The 14,872-nt window shown below is 39.7% G+C and overlaps 1 non-coding gene across 1 annotated transcript; it reads right to left on the bottom strand.

Annotated features, from left to right (window-relative positions):
• Window positions 1-714: 714 nt before the first annotated feature.
• On the bottom strand, window positions 715-822 carry LOC133041795 (U6 spliceosomal RNA). Its single transcript, XR_009689367.1, has one exon. It is a non-coding gene; the product is annotated as a U6 spliceosomal RNA (small nuclear RNA).
• Between the last annotated feature and the right edge of the window lie 14,050 nt (window positions 823-14,872).

Below are 14,872 nucleotides of genomic sequence, written 5' to 3'. Positions count from 1 at the left end.
GATATTAATATGTATGTATATGTAGTATAAAATATTTATGAAAAACACTGCTGTGATAGTCTTACGTATCAATCTGGTTGGGATCGGTATCCGGTTATTTAATCAAACACTAATCTAGGTGTTGCTGTGAAGGTATTTTATAGGTGTTTATAATCTCTACAACCACTTGGCATTAAGTAGAGATTATCTTCAATAATGTGAGTAGACCTCACCAATCAGTTTAAGGCCTTAAGAACACAAACTGAGATTTCCTGAAGAAGTAGTTCTGTGTTAATATTGAAACATCAACTCCTACCTGAATTTCCATCAGGCCCTACAAATTTTGGACTTGCCAACCCCCGTAATCCTGTGTGCCAGTTCCTTAAAATAAATCTCTTTAATATATGTGTCCTGTTGGTGCTGTTTCACTGCACAGTCCTGACCGGTTTAACTGATAATATCCTATCCTAAATTCTAGTTTTCTTTTCCTTCCCAACAGAATTCTGAATTTTATAGTTGGGCACTTGGCTACTCAGAGTGAAGATTAGATTTCCCTGAACCATGTGACAAGGTTCTGACCGATGCGGTATAAATAAAATTGCTGAGTGATACTTCCTGAATATCTCTCTAAAGTGGATGGGCAGTCCTTCTCTTCTTTCCCTGAAAATTTCTCTAAAGTAGATGGGCATTCCTTTTCTTCCTTTCCAGAGCACAAACGTATTCTTTTTCTTTTCTAAAAATATGGAATGCTTCATGAGTTGGCATATTATTCTTGTGCAGGGGCCATGCTAACCTTCTCTGTTTCATTCCAACTTAGTTCATGTGCAGCCCAAGCAGGGCTTCCCAGATGGTGCTAGTGGTAAAGAACCCTCCTGCCAAAGCAGGAGATGTTAAGAGACGCAAGTTCGATCCCTCGGTTTTTCCTTCTTTAGTTGCAACATGCAAACTCTTAGCGGTGGCATGTAGGATCTAGTTCCCCAACCAGTGATCAAACTTAGTCCCCACTCCCCCCAACCCACCCACATTGGGAGTATGGAATCTCAGCCACTGGACCACCAGGGAAGTCCCTCAACATTCTATTTTTAATTCTCCAATCAGTTAACCTTATTTTCCCTAAAACACTCTTGGACTTCTATTTCTCCAGTTTACAAGAATCAAATGTGTAAGTCCACTTTCTGAGTTTCCCCTATTTAAGATGAGGAATTAGTACACCTGTCTCTCCATCACTCTCCTCTGTTATGCCCTTTTCTTCTTTCTCTGATACTGAGATATTTTGAATGTATAGATCCTGATTATGATTCAGAATTTTTCCATATCTTCCCTTTTAAGAGTATTTTGACTTGTTTTAGCCCAGCTCCTCAGAAAACAGAAGCGAAAGCAAAGCTTGGGGAATTAATGTTTTGTTGGAGGGTTCAATCTCAGGCAAGCAGTAATGAGGGAAAAACAGAGAAGGAAAAACAGAAAAAAAATGAGAAGTAAAACAGAGAAGGAAGCAAACAGAGGGTGGCAAATTGTGCTCAGCTTAATGAGAAATGGCTGGTTTCTTGGTTACACAGGACAACTTAGGAGAGGCTAAGAGAAGTTCTGAAGTTTGGAACAATCAGGGAAGAAGAGTGAACAATTTATGTGCTCATTCCTGTCTTTTCTGCCATTGCTCAAAATACCCTCAGTGGGGGTTAAGTCAGTTCTAGATTGTGACAGGGCCCCTACTGGCAGCTACTGGAGAATCCAATGCCTACGTGGATACCACTGGGCCTTACAGCTCCCACTGCAGCGTGTATGAGAGAGCCCATGACAAAGCTGGCCTGAGAAGGCTGGGCCAGCTGGTGTTGTCAGGAGACAGAATGCAGTTGGAGCAATCAGGACTTACTATTGAAGGAATGATGAGAGCCCTTAACAGAGTTGCTTGGGCTGGGAAGCAGAGCAAGTGTTGAGGCTTGGGGGACAAGAAGTGGAAAGGATCTGAAGTCGTGTGTAAGTGAGTTGCATTACATTTGTGCTTAGCTTTGTGTGGTCATATTTATAATTCTTTAGATTTATATCTTCATTTAACTTGTCTAGTACCTATTATCAGTCCTTCTTATCCCTCAGTTGACAGAAAAATAGCATGTAGTAATTAACTTGGTGTGGCAGCAGAAAAGGGCAAGGCAAACATGATTTTTTGTTCTTTCTGGGTATCATCTTTTGTTTCCTTCGCAGATGTCTAAACTGCTTATTCTATAGCACTGCAATTTAAAAATCGTTGTGAGGCCATGTCTAGATGTAGGTATCTGACATTTATTTTTGCAAAAACATTGCTATTCCTCTCTGCATCTATGGGCTTTTTTTCTCATCAGGAAACCATTCTTCCCATCAGACATTTGATTTTTCTCCCATTTGTTTGGTTTCTTTTTCATGAATACCAATTATCTTTTCTCTCTTTTCTTGCCTTTATGTGTATCACCTATCTCTGACCTTTCTTTCTTCATCCTGGAGTATTTCAAATAATCCTCATTATTTATTAAATATTCCACCAAAATCAAATCTTTTTTAATTTTTAATTGGAGGATAATGGCTTTACATTGCTGTGTTGATTTATGCCATACAACAATGAAAATCACTCATAAGTATACATATGTCCCCCACCTCTGCAGCCTCCCTCCCCTGCCATCGCACTCCTCTTGGTCATCACAGAGCACCAGGCCAATGTCCCTGTTATACAGCACCTTCCCATTAGCTATCTGTTTTACACATGGTAAAGTGTATGTTTCAATGCTACTTTCTCAGTTCATCCCACCTTCTTCTCCTCCCCAGAATCAAGTCTTTCTTTACTGCCAAGGCGGTTTTTAATTCTGTGGTTGCATATTTTTTGTAGCATTCCAATCCTCCTTTATTTTATTCACAACTTTCTCTTTTTTTTTTAATTCATAACTTTCTATTGACTTTTCCATTTCAGCCTGTTGCTTATCTCTTTCTTCTCATACTTTGGTTACATATCTATAGAACAAGTATGGCTTTTTGTATGCTAAGGATGCAAGTTGTCTCTTAAAGTTTTCTTTTGGATCATGCTTTTCCTCTGAGTCTTTATGACGCCATTTTCCTTTCCCTTGTTCTGAAATATTTTGCCATAGGCCCCACCTTGATTTTTTTGTCTACTCATAAGTAGAAGTCCTTAGACTTAGTGATTACCAGCAGACAAAATATGTATATTTCTCTTAGTCCTGTTCCCTACCCACTTGTATGTATGCCATTTCTTATTTCAATGTCCATGCCTACTAGGCATTCACCTACTGCTGTTTTGCTCTAGTGACTTTTCCTACCCCACTGTTTGAGCGTCTGTTACTCTGAAATGATGGAGTGAGCACATGAAAAATTACAATATTCTCAGTCTGACTGCTCCTAGGTTCATCCTCTCTCTGCCGCTACCTACAATGCTATACTAGACTGGGACACTACATTTCTCAACATGCAGTCCACTCCCTCTTCCCGATCAGCTTTTTTCTTGGAGCTCATCTCTCTGTGATGTAGAACAACAGGAGAAGATAATGAAGGTAGAAGGAGGAAAAGAGAAAGAGGTGATTAATACAATTCTGGCTTCCTCAAATAATGGGGCCTACCAGGTAAAGTGATAACCACAAAATTTTCTAGTTGGTGCAGACCCTTGATCCGAAGGGCAAAGAGACATATTACAATTCTTTTATCCTTTTTCAGACAGTGTCTGACTTACATGTTAAAACTTGACTAGGCTTTGAAGGGAAACCTAGATAGGAATTCCTTCTTGTTGTTGTTATTTAGTTGCTAAGTTGTGTCTGACTGCTTTGTGGCCCTAGAGACTGCAGCCTGCCAGGCTCCTTTGTCCATGGGATTTCTGAGGCAAGAATACTGGAGTGGGTTGCCATTTCCTGCTCCAAGGTATCTGCCCAACCCAGGGATCAAACCCGAGTCTCCTGCATCTCCTGCATTGGCAGGCAGATTCCTTACCCCATGAGACACCTGGGAAACACCAGAAATTTCTTTATCCAGCTTAATATTAAACTTAGGAATTTTTATGTTGTCAGACTCACCTGTTCACTGGTGTGTTGAGTTTTCATCTGAGCTTTTTTTACATTATGACTGAGGACTGCTGGCTAAAAATAAGAATCTGTCAAAGTATCTAAACCTTGAGGAAGTCGCCACTGAATTACAGCTGTGCTCAATAATCACGTTAAATCAACAGCACCATGTGATAGACAGCTGAGAACCAGGAGAGATTTAAGTCAAAGCGGACGAATAGGATCAGTGAGGCTGGTGAATGCAAAATCTTTTTCTTAGTGCCTAAGTAGAGAATTGAATGTTTTGCTTTTATTATCTAAGTCATACACATTCATACTCAAACCTATTTGGAAATAGAGAAGCTTTTGAAGCCAAACAACCAGGTATTTTTAAAACATCCGATAGTTTCATTAAATTGAGCCTCTTGTTTCCAAAACAATAAATTGTTTAAATCCAATCATTTAAAAATAACAGTTATACCTCATCAGGGTCTGAGAATATAGTACTATGTCAGTTTTTCATATCAAAGAAAAAACTGGTGAAATTCACTTTTCTTTCATCTAACAACCTCTACAATTCCCTTTGTGTGTTGGGGCAGGGGATATGTATGTGTTCCCTTTTCATGGGCAACAACATCAAGATCAGAACATCGGGAAAGAAGCAGATAACATAAAGAACATGAAGCGGAGCCTCAAAAGAAAATGACTGTTCAATATTTGCAATTGACAAAAAGGTCAAAATACTGAAGTACATTCATTATTTTAGATCTATCAGAGCATTCAAGCCACTAAATAGATTCAAAGGCTTTGTTGTTACTTCAGAAATGGAGGCAGCTCACAGAGAACATTAAACTCTTCTTGCAGTCTCAGAACAGGTTGTCACTGTGTAACTAATATGGAAATATGGCATTGCAAGGTTTATGAAATATATATTTCTTATTGATTCCATGCTTTCAAGTTGAATTTTCAATCCAGGAATCAATAATTTATGGAATTAATTTTTCATTGTAACTTTCTCACAGCTGCTGAAATAGGAATGTTCTGACACTAAGCAGGAATATAAATTGAACATATTTCTGTGTAGCATTCTACGGAGTAGTGAATCAGGAAGTTGAGCTGTTACAGAATTGCCAAATATATTTGTGTATTCAATTTCAATACATCTGGGCCTGAATCATGAAGACACCTCTAAAAGCACAACTTAAACAGCTTTATTTGTTCTATAAATGAATGAATTATGGTAATACATAAACCTCCTGAATAAAAATTCATTAGTAGGATTAACTGTTAAACTTTTATTTCTAGCAAATATCTCACAAGTTAGTTAGCCCTAACCCAGAAGATTGAAGCTTGAAATAAATTAATTCAAGCCTAAAAGTAATAAGGGTAAGAATTTTAATAAAAATAGAGGCCTCAATTGGTACTATTCAACTTACAACTATTAACATTCAATGAAGTCTGATACATTAGTATTGAGACATAAGCCCAGTGGGACTTTCTAAGTAAGAGTAAATACTTCAGTATTTGACTATACTTATTCTATACTTTTTAGGGCTTCCCTGGTGGCTCAGATGGTGAAGAATCTGCCTGCAGTGCAGGAGACCTGGGTTTCATCCTTGGGTCGGGAAGTTCCCCTGGAGAAGGGAATGGCAACCCACTCCAGTATTCTTGCCTGGAAAATCTCATAGACAGAGGAGCCTGGTGGGGTACAGTCCACGGGGTCGCAAAGAGTTGGACACAACTGAGCAGCTAACACTTTTCATTAGTGCTTAAGAGGTACCAGACATTGTAATAAATGAAAGAGATTCATCAGCGGACAAAAGAGAAAAAAAGCCCTGCTGTTGTGGAGTTTACATTCCAGTGAGAGAACAAAGGCTATAAACAATAAACACAGTAAGTACATGCATTATACAGCATGTTAGAGGGTGACAAATGCTATTAAAAAAACAAAACAGGCTAACACAGATCAAGAATGGTTCCAGTTTTAAATGAGCAAACCAGGGTGGGTGGGTTTCACTGGAAAGATGACAGCTAAGATGTGAAGGGCAGAGAAAGTGAGTTAAGAATATATGGTTGGCGGTGGGGGTTAGGCGGGGGGCTGGCTGAGTGGTAAACAATCTGCCTGCCAATGCCAGAGACATGGGTTTAATGCCTGGTCTGGAAGATCCCACATGCTGAGGGGCAACTAAGCCCATGTGCCACAACTATTAAGCCTGTGCTCTAGAGCCCAGGAGCCACAACTGTTGATTTTGTGTGCTGAAGCCTGTGTGCCCAAAGGCCTGTGCTCAGCAACAAGAGAAGCCACCACCACAAGAACCCCACACTAGAGAGTAGCCCCGCTCTCTGCAACTAGAGAAAAGTTCACACAGCAATGAAGACCCAGTACAGCCAAAAATAAATAAAATTACATATATGTAAAAAGAATATGTCTGGGGAGAAAACACTTTAGACAGAAGAGCTGGTGCAAAAGCAGGAGCATGCCTGGTAGGTATGAAGAGCAGGAAGGGAGTCAGTGTGGAACAGAAGCAGCAAGAGAGAGAGAGTAGTAGGAACGATAGGGAAACTGGACCACATAGGACCTTGTAGATCATCATGAGGACTTTAGCTTTAATTCTGAGAGCTGAGAGCCATTAGAGGGTTTTAAGCAGAGGGAAAACAAAATCCATGTTCTGGTTTAACCAGATTACCCTGGTTGCTACATTGAAAAATGACTTTAGGGAGCAAGGCATACATAAACATGGAAACCTGTTAGGAGGCTAATGCAATAATCCAGATGAGAGTTGATAGTGGCTCAGACAAGGGAGGTGGTTGGGCTCTGAATATTTTAATATTTTGAAAGTACAGGCAAGATTTTCTGATGAGTGAGAGAGAGAGAGGCAAATAAGAGAGAGGCAAGGTATTTAAATTTAGCAACAGGAAAAATGTGAGTTATTAACAGAAATGGGGAAGAATAGGGGTGATATAGGTTTGCAGGGGAAATTAGAAGTTGTCTTGACCATGTGAAATTTGAGATGTCTGCTGGTGGAAATATTAAATAGGCAGTTGTTTATACCAACCTGAAGTTCAGGAGAAAAGCTAAGGCTGGAGATAGAAATTTGGGATTTGTTAGCATACTGATTACATCTAAAGCCATGAGTTGATGAGATCACTGAGAGAGTGAAGAAGGGGACTCTTGAACAACACAAGGGTTAGAGGCACAATCAGAAATCTGTATACAACTTTTGACTCCCCCAAAACTTAACTGCTAATAGGCCACTGTTGACTAGAAATCTTACCAATAACATGAACAGTTGATTACATATTATATGTGTGATATGCACTACAATAAAGCAAGCTGGGTCTTCCCTGGTGACTCAGACAATAAAGAACCCACCTGCATTGCAGGAGACAAGGCCTTGATCCCTGGGTTGAGAAGATCCCCTGGAGAAGGGAATAGCTACCCAACACCAGTATTCTTGCCTGAAAAATTCCATGGACAGAGGAGCCTGGCAGGCTACAGTCCCTGGGGTGCTAAAGAGTCAGACATGACTGACCAACTATCACTTTCAAAGTTAGCTAGAGAAAAGAAAATATTATTAAGAAAATCATAAAAGAAAATACATTTACAGTACAGTACTGTACAATATTTATTGGTACCATAAGTTTACATCATTTATTTACAAGATGAATCATGTCAGTACCTGTATCAATACCGTCTTTTTTTTGTTGTCATTTCAGTGCTTGGGCTCTCTCTAGCTGCCCTGAAGCATGTGGGATCTTGCTTCCCCTGGGAGTCACATCTGACTCTTCATGACATCATGGATGCCTCAGTCCTTGCCAGGCTCCTCTGTCCATGGTGATTCTTCAGGCAAGAATCCTGGAGTGGGATCCATGCCCTCCTCCAGGGGATCTTCCCAACCCAGGGAATGAATTCAGGTCTCCCTCGTTGCAGATGGATTCTTTACTATCTGAGCCACCAGGGAAGCACATTAGTTCCCCTATCAGGGATCAAACCCACGTTCCCTCCATTGCAAGGCGGATTCTTAACCACTGGACCACCAGGAAAGTCCCAATATTGTCTTATATGATACAAAACACTGTAGATGTTATATGTATTACTAACATTAGACATCAAAATTGAAAAGATAATTTGAAAATAAATTAATTTTTATTTACAGGTATAACAATTCATGCATTGATAACAAAGCAGCAATATGATTGTTCTATGGTAGCCTAATGTTTTTGACACAATTACTTCATGGTCGGCCATGGTTCCATGGTGTAATGATGAGCACTCTGGCATCTGAATCCAGCAATCCGAGTTCAAGTCTCAGTGGGACCTTTTCCTTTAGGCCACACTGATCGATTCTGGGGCTTCCCAGGTGGCTCAGTGGTAGAGAATCTGCCTGCCAGTGTAGGAGCCACAGGAGACATGGGTTTGATCCCTGGGTCGGGAAAATTCCCTAGAGGAGGAAATGGCAACCCGCTCTAGTATTCTTGCCTGGGAAATCCCATGGATAGAGGAGCCTAGCGGGCTACAGTCCGTGGGGTCAGAAAAGAGTCGGGAACACTGAGCGACTGAGCATGCACTTCGTGGTAGCCTGGCCTATACACTAATGAATGAATCATTATAAACATTTTATGGCATTCTTATTACAGTCATCATAATACAATACTGGAAACATTGTTACTTACACACACACACACACACACACACACTTACCTGTGATGATAGGCGATACTGCAGTTTCTCCAACCACGAGAAAGAGGTATACTATATGGTAATATAATTCTTTAAAAGCAAAGTTATGGAACAGTAAGAAAACTAACACTATTAATTTTACATTAACTATCACTCTTCTTGGATTTCCTTGGTGGTACAGTGGATAAGAATCCGCCTGCCAATGGAGGGGACACGGGTTTGATCTTTGGTCTGGGAAGATTCCACATGCCTCAGGCAACTAAAGTCCGTGTGGCTCAACTGATGAGCCCATGTATTGCAACTATTGAAGCCCATATGCCTAGAGTCTGTGGTCTGCCACAAGAGAAGCCCCACAACGAGAAGCCTGGGCACTGCAACAAAGAGTAACCCTTGCTTTTTGTAACTAGAGAAAACCTGCGTGCAGCAACAAAGACCCAGCACAACCAAAAATAAATAAAATATCACTTATGTCTGTGTAAAGACAGACTAGTATTTACATATATTTTATGCATTCATGACATGTCTAAATTTTTTCTGTATTTCTAGCTTAATGATTTGTGAGTTTCTTCAAATTGTCACAATTCTCCCCAAAATTTTCCAATATTTTTATCAAAAAAAAATTCATGTATAAATGGACCCATGCAGTTCAAGAGTCAATTGTTTGGTGAGAGAAGAAACAGATGCAAGAATTGCACTTCCGGTGCTTCCAAGAGTTTGGATATTGAGGGAAAAACAACCAAGGATGTTGCAAAGTGGCCTGTGAGGTTAAAGGAAAACCTTGAGAACTTGGTGTGGGAAAGCCAAGGAAGAACATGTTTCCAAGAGAAGGAAGTGATCAACTGCAACAAATTAACGCTGATTGACTAAGTAAAATAGTATTGAAAACTGCTGAATTTAGCAAGGATCTTGACAAGAGCAATTTCTGTGGCATGGAGGAAATTTTAAAAGCCTAACCAGTATGTTTAAGAAAGAATGGGAGAAGAAAGGTTAAGAACAGAAATTATAATCCTTTTGAGTTTTACTGTAAGGACAGCAGAGAAATAGGATGGTTAGTTGGAGCTGGAAATTGGATCAAGAGATTTGAAGATGGGCAAAATAACAGCATATTTATTTGCTATTGAGAATGGTCCAGTGTAGAGAAGAAAATTGTTATTGTGCAAGATACAAGATAGAATTACTGGAACTGTGTTCTTGAGTAAACAAGAGATGGGGTTTAGTGTCCACCTGGAGAACTGATCTTAAATAACAGCATGAACAGTTCATTTCATATAATTGGAGGGTAAGCAAAATTTGTGGGCACAGATGATGAAAGATGAATACATGTGTTTATGTGCCTCCGTGGAAGTTCATTTCTGGACAATCTTATTTATCTCATTTAATTAGTAAACAAGATCTACAGCTGAAAGTAAGGATGAAGAAGAGATCTGTAGAGAGGAAAAGGTATGAAACAGTTATCTACAAGAGTGGGAGAATGAATGGACTGGGCAAACAATACAATTGCCTGATATCATTAAGGGAACATTTAAACAATAATGAAAACAGCAGGTAAACCTATTAAGTACTCATGTTTTAAGCACTATTCTAAAGACTGACATACATCAACCTATAAACTGGCAGAATTATTATCCTAATGTTAAGATATGAAAACTGAGAAGTCTCATGGCTCAGTAAACGCTGGAGGCATGATACGGAGCCAAGTTGTTTGACTCCACAGACTAGGCTCCTTCTTTTATGAAATCAAATATTTGTTGATTGATCGAATGAAGGAAAAAAGGATAAATTAAAGACAGGGAGACTAATCAATGCTATCTCCATGGTATGTGACTATCTAAGTCATTTTTGCTACACATGCGACGTAAATGTTGTGTTCCAGATCTTCTAACTGGGTCCATATGGGCAGGAGAGGTAGAGGTAGGGATGTGGTCTATACATTTGAAAGACTTAGGCATGAACCCCAGCTCTTTTATCACTAGCTGTATTTTCAAGGCCAGTAACTATTTCTCTAAGCTCCAGTTTTTTGAAATAACACATGTTTTACAGCCTTTATGGGGAAGATTAATATAATCATTTACGTAAGGCACCTGGTATAGTACCTGGTACAGAGTAGATTTTCAATATCATTAGTTTTCTTTTCCCTCCATATTCTGGTGTGTTGCCCAAAAACTTCAGTACCCTCCTCAGCACAGACCCTTCTTTGCACTTGTCAGTTTCCCTATCACAACTGGAGTCTCTGCTCTCAACCCAGCTAAGACTCCTTGTAGCATCACAGTTAAAGAGGGAACTGCCATCCTGCACTCCGCCTGCTGAAACCCTCTTCTATTTAATCTTGAATGTCTCCTCTACTCCTCTGCTATTAGCCTGCTCTGAAACGTGAGGACCTTCCAAGGAGAGGTCCTCCAAACCCTCCTGCCCACACCAGCTGCTGACTCAATTCCTTGAGTTCGCAAACCCAGGTGGTGTGGCTCCAGCCAGGTCTTGACTGCTCTGGTATGTCTTGTCATGTCTTAACTGTCCAAAAGAGGCAACAAAACAGTGCATCTAATTTTAATATCATTTATAGGAAACGCCACATTATACAAAATGGCTACTTTAGGGTATAATTGATCATATCACAAGAGTTCCGCAGAAGATTTTTTCCTGGAGCACTTTCTCTCCATCTTTTATAAAGGAAGACATATAAATCATTTCGTACTCTAGCCATTAGGCTCTAGGCAAGTGGTGGTTTTCCTTTTTCCTTATTTTTGAATTTTTACAATTGTGAGCACCAGTGCCTAATAATTTGCTGAGCTTCATTTAGGTTTGAAACAACAGAGTCCCAAGAGGAAGTACACAGGTCTCTATACGTAACATTTACAGCTATTAATGAAACCGTATTCTTTCATAATTTGAATAAACTGGAGGTCACTTTGATTTTACGTTCACAGTAGTACTATACGAATTGAGCCTAAATTTAATAAATTGTGAAAAATCAGTTCCAGGCAGCTAAATCTAACGTGAAAAATGCCTTGCATTTTCTTACACACTTTCTGGTAGGAGGCAACTTTGCGCTCTAAACAGGGAGACACGTGGGGCGTGGTTGTTCGTCTGCGGCTGCGCAGAAGCCTGAAAGCGGAGCGTGTGGGGGCGGCCGAGCGCAGAGAACGCGCCTGGTCCTCCTGTGCCGCCAGCAGGGCTTCTTCTGGAAAGTTCCTGAAGCTTGGGAGCAGCGGAGCTGTCACCGACAACGTGCACATTAGGTGTGTTTGCAAGTTTGGGAATGAGGCTGCTGATAACCTGGTTCTTCTGCCAGTGTGGTTTTTCCTCAGTCTTGAAAAACCTTGAGGTAAAGGTCAGCGAACAGATCTTTACCTCAGAGATTTGGCGGGTGAGAAAGGATCCTCCGCAGCCTTTTCTTCATTTGGGAGCTGTGTGGAAACGGGTTTTCTCGGGTTGTTCATATACGATTGGGGAACAGCTTTATTTTCCAAAGCTCTGACTTCCACCCCGTGATTTATATTCTCCTTCGGTGTAATTTCTAATTTCTTCACACCTCCCACTCCTGGGAGGTTGGGGAAGGGGAGGGGACGGGGTGGGGAAGATTCTTCTAGAAAGTAGGAAATCGAGGAGGCCGTGAAGATTTGTAGGCCAGTCCCTGTGACTTGACTCATGAGGAGACTGAGCGGTAAAGCGAGTTACAGTAAAGAGGTTATTGCGCAACGTTGAATTTATTTAAATTTGAAAACTTGGGAAAGACAAAACCATAACGACAAAAGCCCAGAATATTAGGGCTTTGGACCTGACAGAAGAGGCCGTTGGGTCCAACCTTTGATTTTCAGGTGAGGAAACAGGCCGCCTGGATCAGAAACAAAGGATTTTTTGAAAATTGGTGGCAAAGCAGTAACCACAATTTCAGGTTCTTGTTGGTTCCTCTGGCCCCCAAATCCCAGAGGGATCTGAGAATAACATAAGTAGACCTCAGTGAAGATACATTCAGTTCCTTGTGTTAACAGAAATAAACACTGAGTGGAAGAACGCTTATTAATTAATAGTGACAAGCCTGCTTGCCTGATTCCTCAGTGTTGCTTATTACACGTGAAAAATATTCTATACATATCCAGCAAAAACCTGCAGGAACACTAAAGGCCCCTTAAAACTTATCTACCCCATTAATCCCTAATTACTTTCCAAAATGTCTGTATCAGTTTACATTCTAACTACCTATGTGTAAGAATCCTTGTTGCTTTATATCCTTCAGGTTTTTTTTAACTTTTAATTTTTGTCACTCTTATTGCAGCTCTTCTCAACAGTTCTATGAGATAATTAAACCTGTAAAACATGATTTAAGAGATTATTTTTTCATGACTAGTACCATTCTAGATGTATAGAAGAAAAGCAAAATCATGATATATCGTGGATATCTTAGGGAGGGCTAGGCAAACTGTGACCCTTGAGCCGAATCTGGCCCTCCACATTTGGAGCCAAGAATAGTTGTGGATCAAGTGATTGAGAAAAAAAAATAAAAGAAAAGTAATACTTGTGACACATGAACATTATATGAAATTCCTCTTAGTGTACTTAAAGTTTTAAGAAATACAGTCACATTCATTTGTTTCCTTATTATCTGTAGCTGCTTTCATGCTGCAGTGGCAGAGCTGAGTTGTTGGAACTGAAATTAAATGGCTCACAAAGCCTGAAATATTTACTCCAGCCTTATACAAAAAAGTTTCCTCACCTTTGTCTAATGGCATTAGAGTTTCATATCCCAGAACCCTAATTAAGAAGGCTCTCATGGGTACAAAATGATACCTCCTTGTCATCTTAATCTGCATGTAATTTAACTTTTTGAGTGTGTTATAAGTGAGCTTTTAAAGTAGGTAGAATTTTGGCAGTCAGAGATCAGGGTGGTTGTTTCAGATGGAAGAAAATAGTATGGTATGGTAGTGAGGTGAGAAAGTATAGAGTTTCTCTGTTATAGAGGGAGGATTGACTATATAACTTACAGGCCCAGTGTGAAATGAAAACATAGAACCTCTTCGTTAAAAATTCATATTCTCAAGAAAGCAATAGGAGAATAATAGCAATAAACCAAGTATAGATAAATAAATATACCATGAAATACAACTATACCATAATATAATATAAATATACCATATAAATATAAATAAATAAATCAACCAATCCTTTTAAGTGTGGGGCCCTATGAGACTACACAGATTGCATGTCAGTGAAGTTGCCCCTGTTAGTGGGAAGTAATTCTGGAAAGGAAACATGGGGCCAGATTTTGGGAAGAGGAGTTTGAATGCTAGGCTAACAAATTTGGATTTAATTTCTTAAGCCTTAGGAAACCATTGAAGTTTTCTGGACAGAAGAGTGATCTAGCTATAATTCAAGTTTTAGGAAAATTACTTGAGAAGAGTTTGTAGAATAGATTTGAAAGGAGGGTTAGGAGGTAATTACAGTAGTTCAGGCATGAGGTAATAAACATGGTACTAATTGAAAAAGGAAAAGAGCTAGATCTAGATTTGGACTCATTCACTTTTTTTTTTCATTTATTATGGAAAGAATACTTAATATAGATCTACCCTCTTAATAAAACTGTTAAGTATATATTACAGTGTTGTGTACTCCTAGGTGGCACAATAGTAAAGAATCCGCCTGCCAATGCAGGAGACACAAGGGATGTCGGTTCAGTCCTTGGGTTGAGAAGATCCTCTGGAGTAGGAAATGGCAACCCACTCCAGTATTCTTGCCTGGAAAATTCCATGGACAGAAAAGCCTGGCAGGCTATGGTCCATGGGGTCGCAAAGAGTTGGACATGACTGACTGAGCACAAACACAGTGTTGTACAGATCTCTAGAGCTTATTCATCCATAGAAGAAAATTACCTGAGTGATAAAAGCCATAAGTGATGAGCTCACAGCTAGTAACATGCTCAAAGGTGAAAAAGTGAAAATTTTTCCTGTTAAGACCAGGAACAAGGCAGATATGTCCACCTTCACCATTTCCATTCTGCATAGTGCTAGAAGTCCTGGGCAGATCAGTTAGGCAAGAAAAAAACTGTTAGAAATAATACATCAATTCAGTAAAGTTGCAGAGTACAAAATCCACATATAAAAATCAGTTGCATTTCTGTATGCAAACAACAAACTACATGAAAAGGAAATTAGGAAAATAATCCCATTTATAAAAGCACAAAAAGAGTAAAATATTTAGGAATACACTT

This window comes from Dama dama, chromosome 20 (assembly GCF_033118175.1).
Source record: "Dama dama isolate Ldn47 chromosome 20, ASM3311817v1, whole genome shotgun sequence".
In the NCBI taxonomy this organism is placed as follows: domain Eukaryota; kingdom Metazoa; phylum Chordata; class Mammalia; order Artiodactyla; family Cervidae; genus Dama; species Dama dama.
Note: the sequence above shows the minus strand (reverse complement) of the source record. Positions and strands in the feature narration are given on the sequence as shown.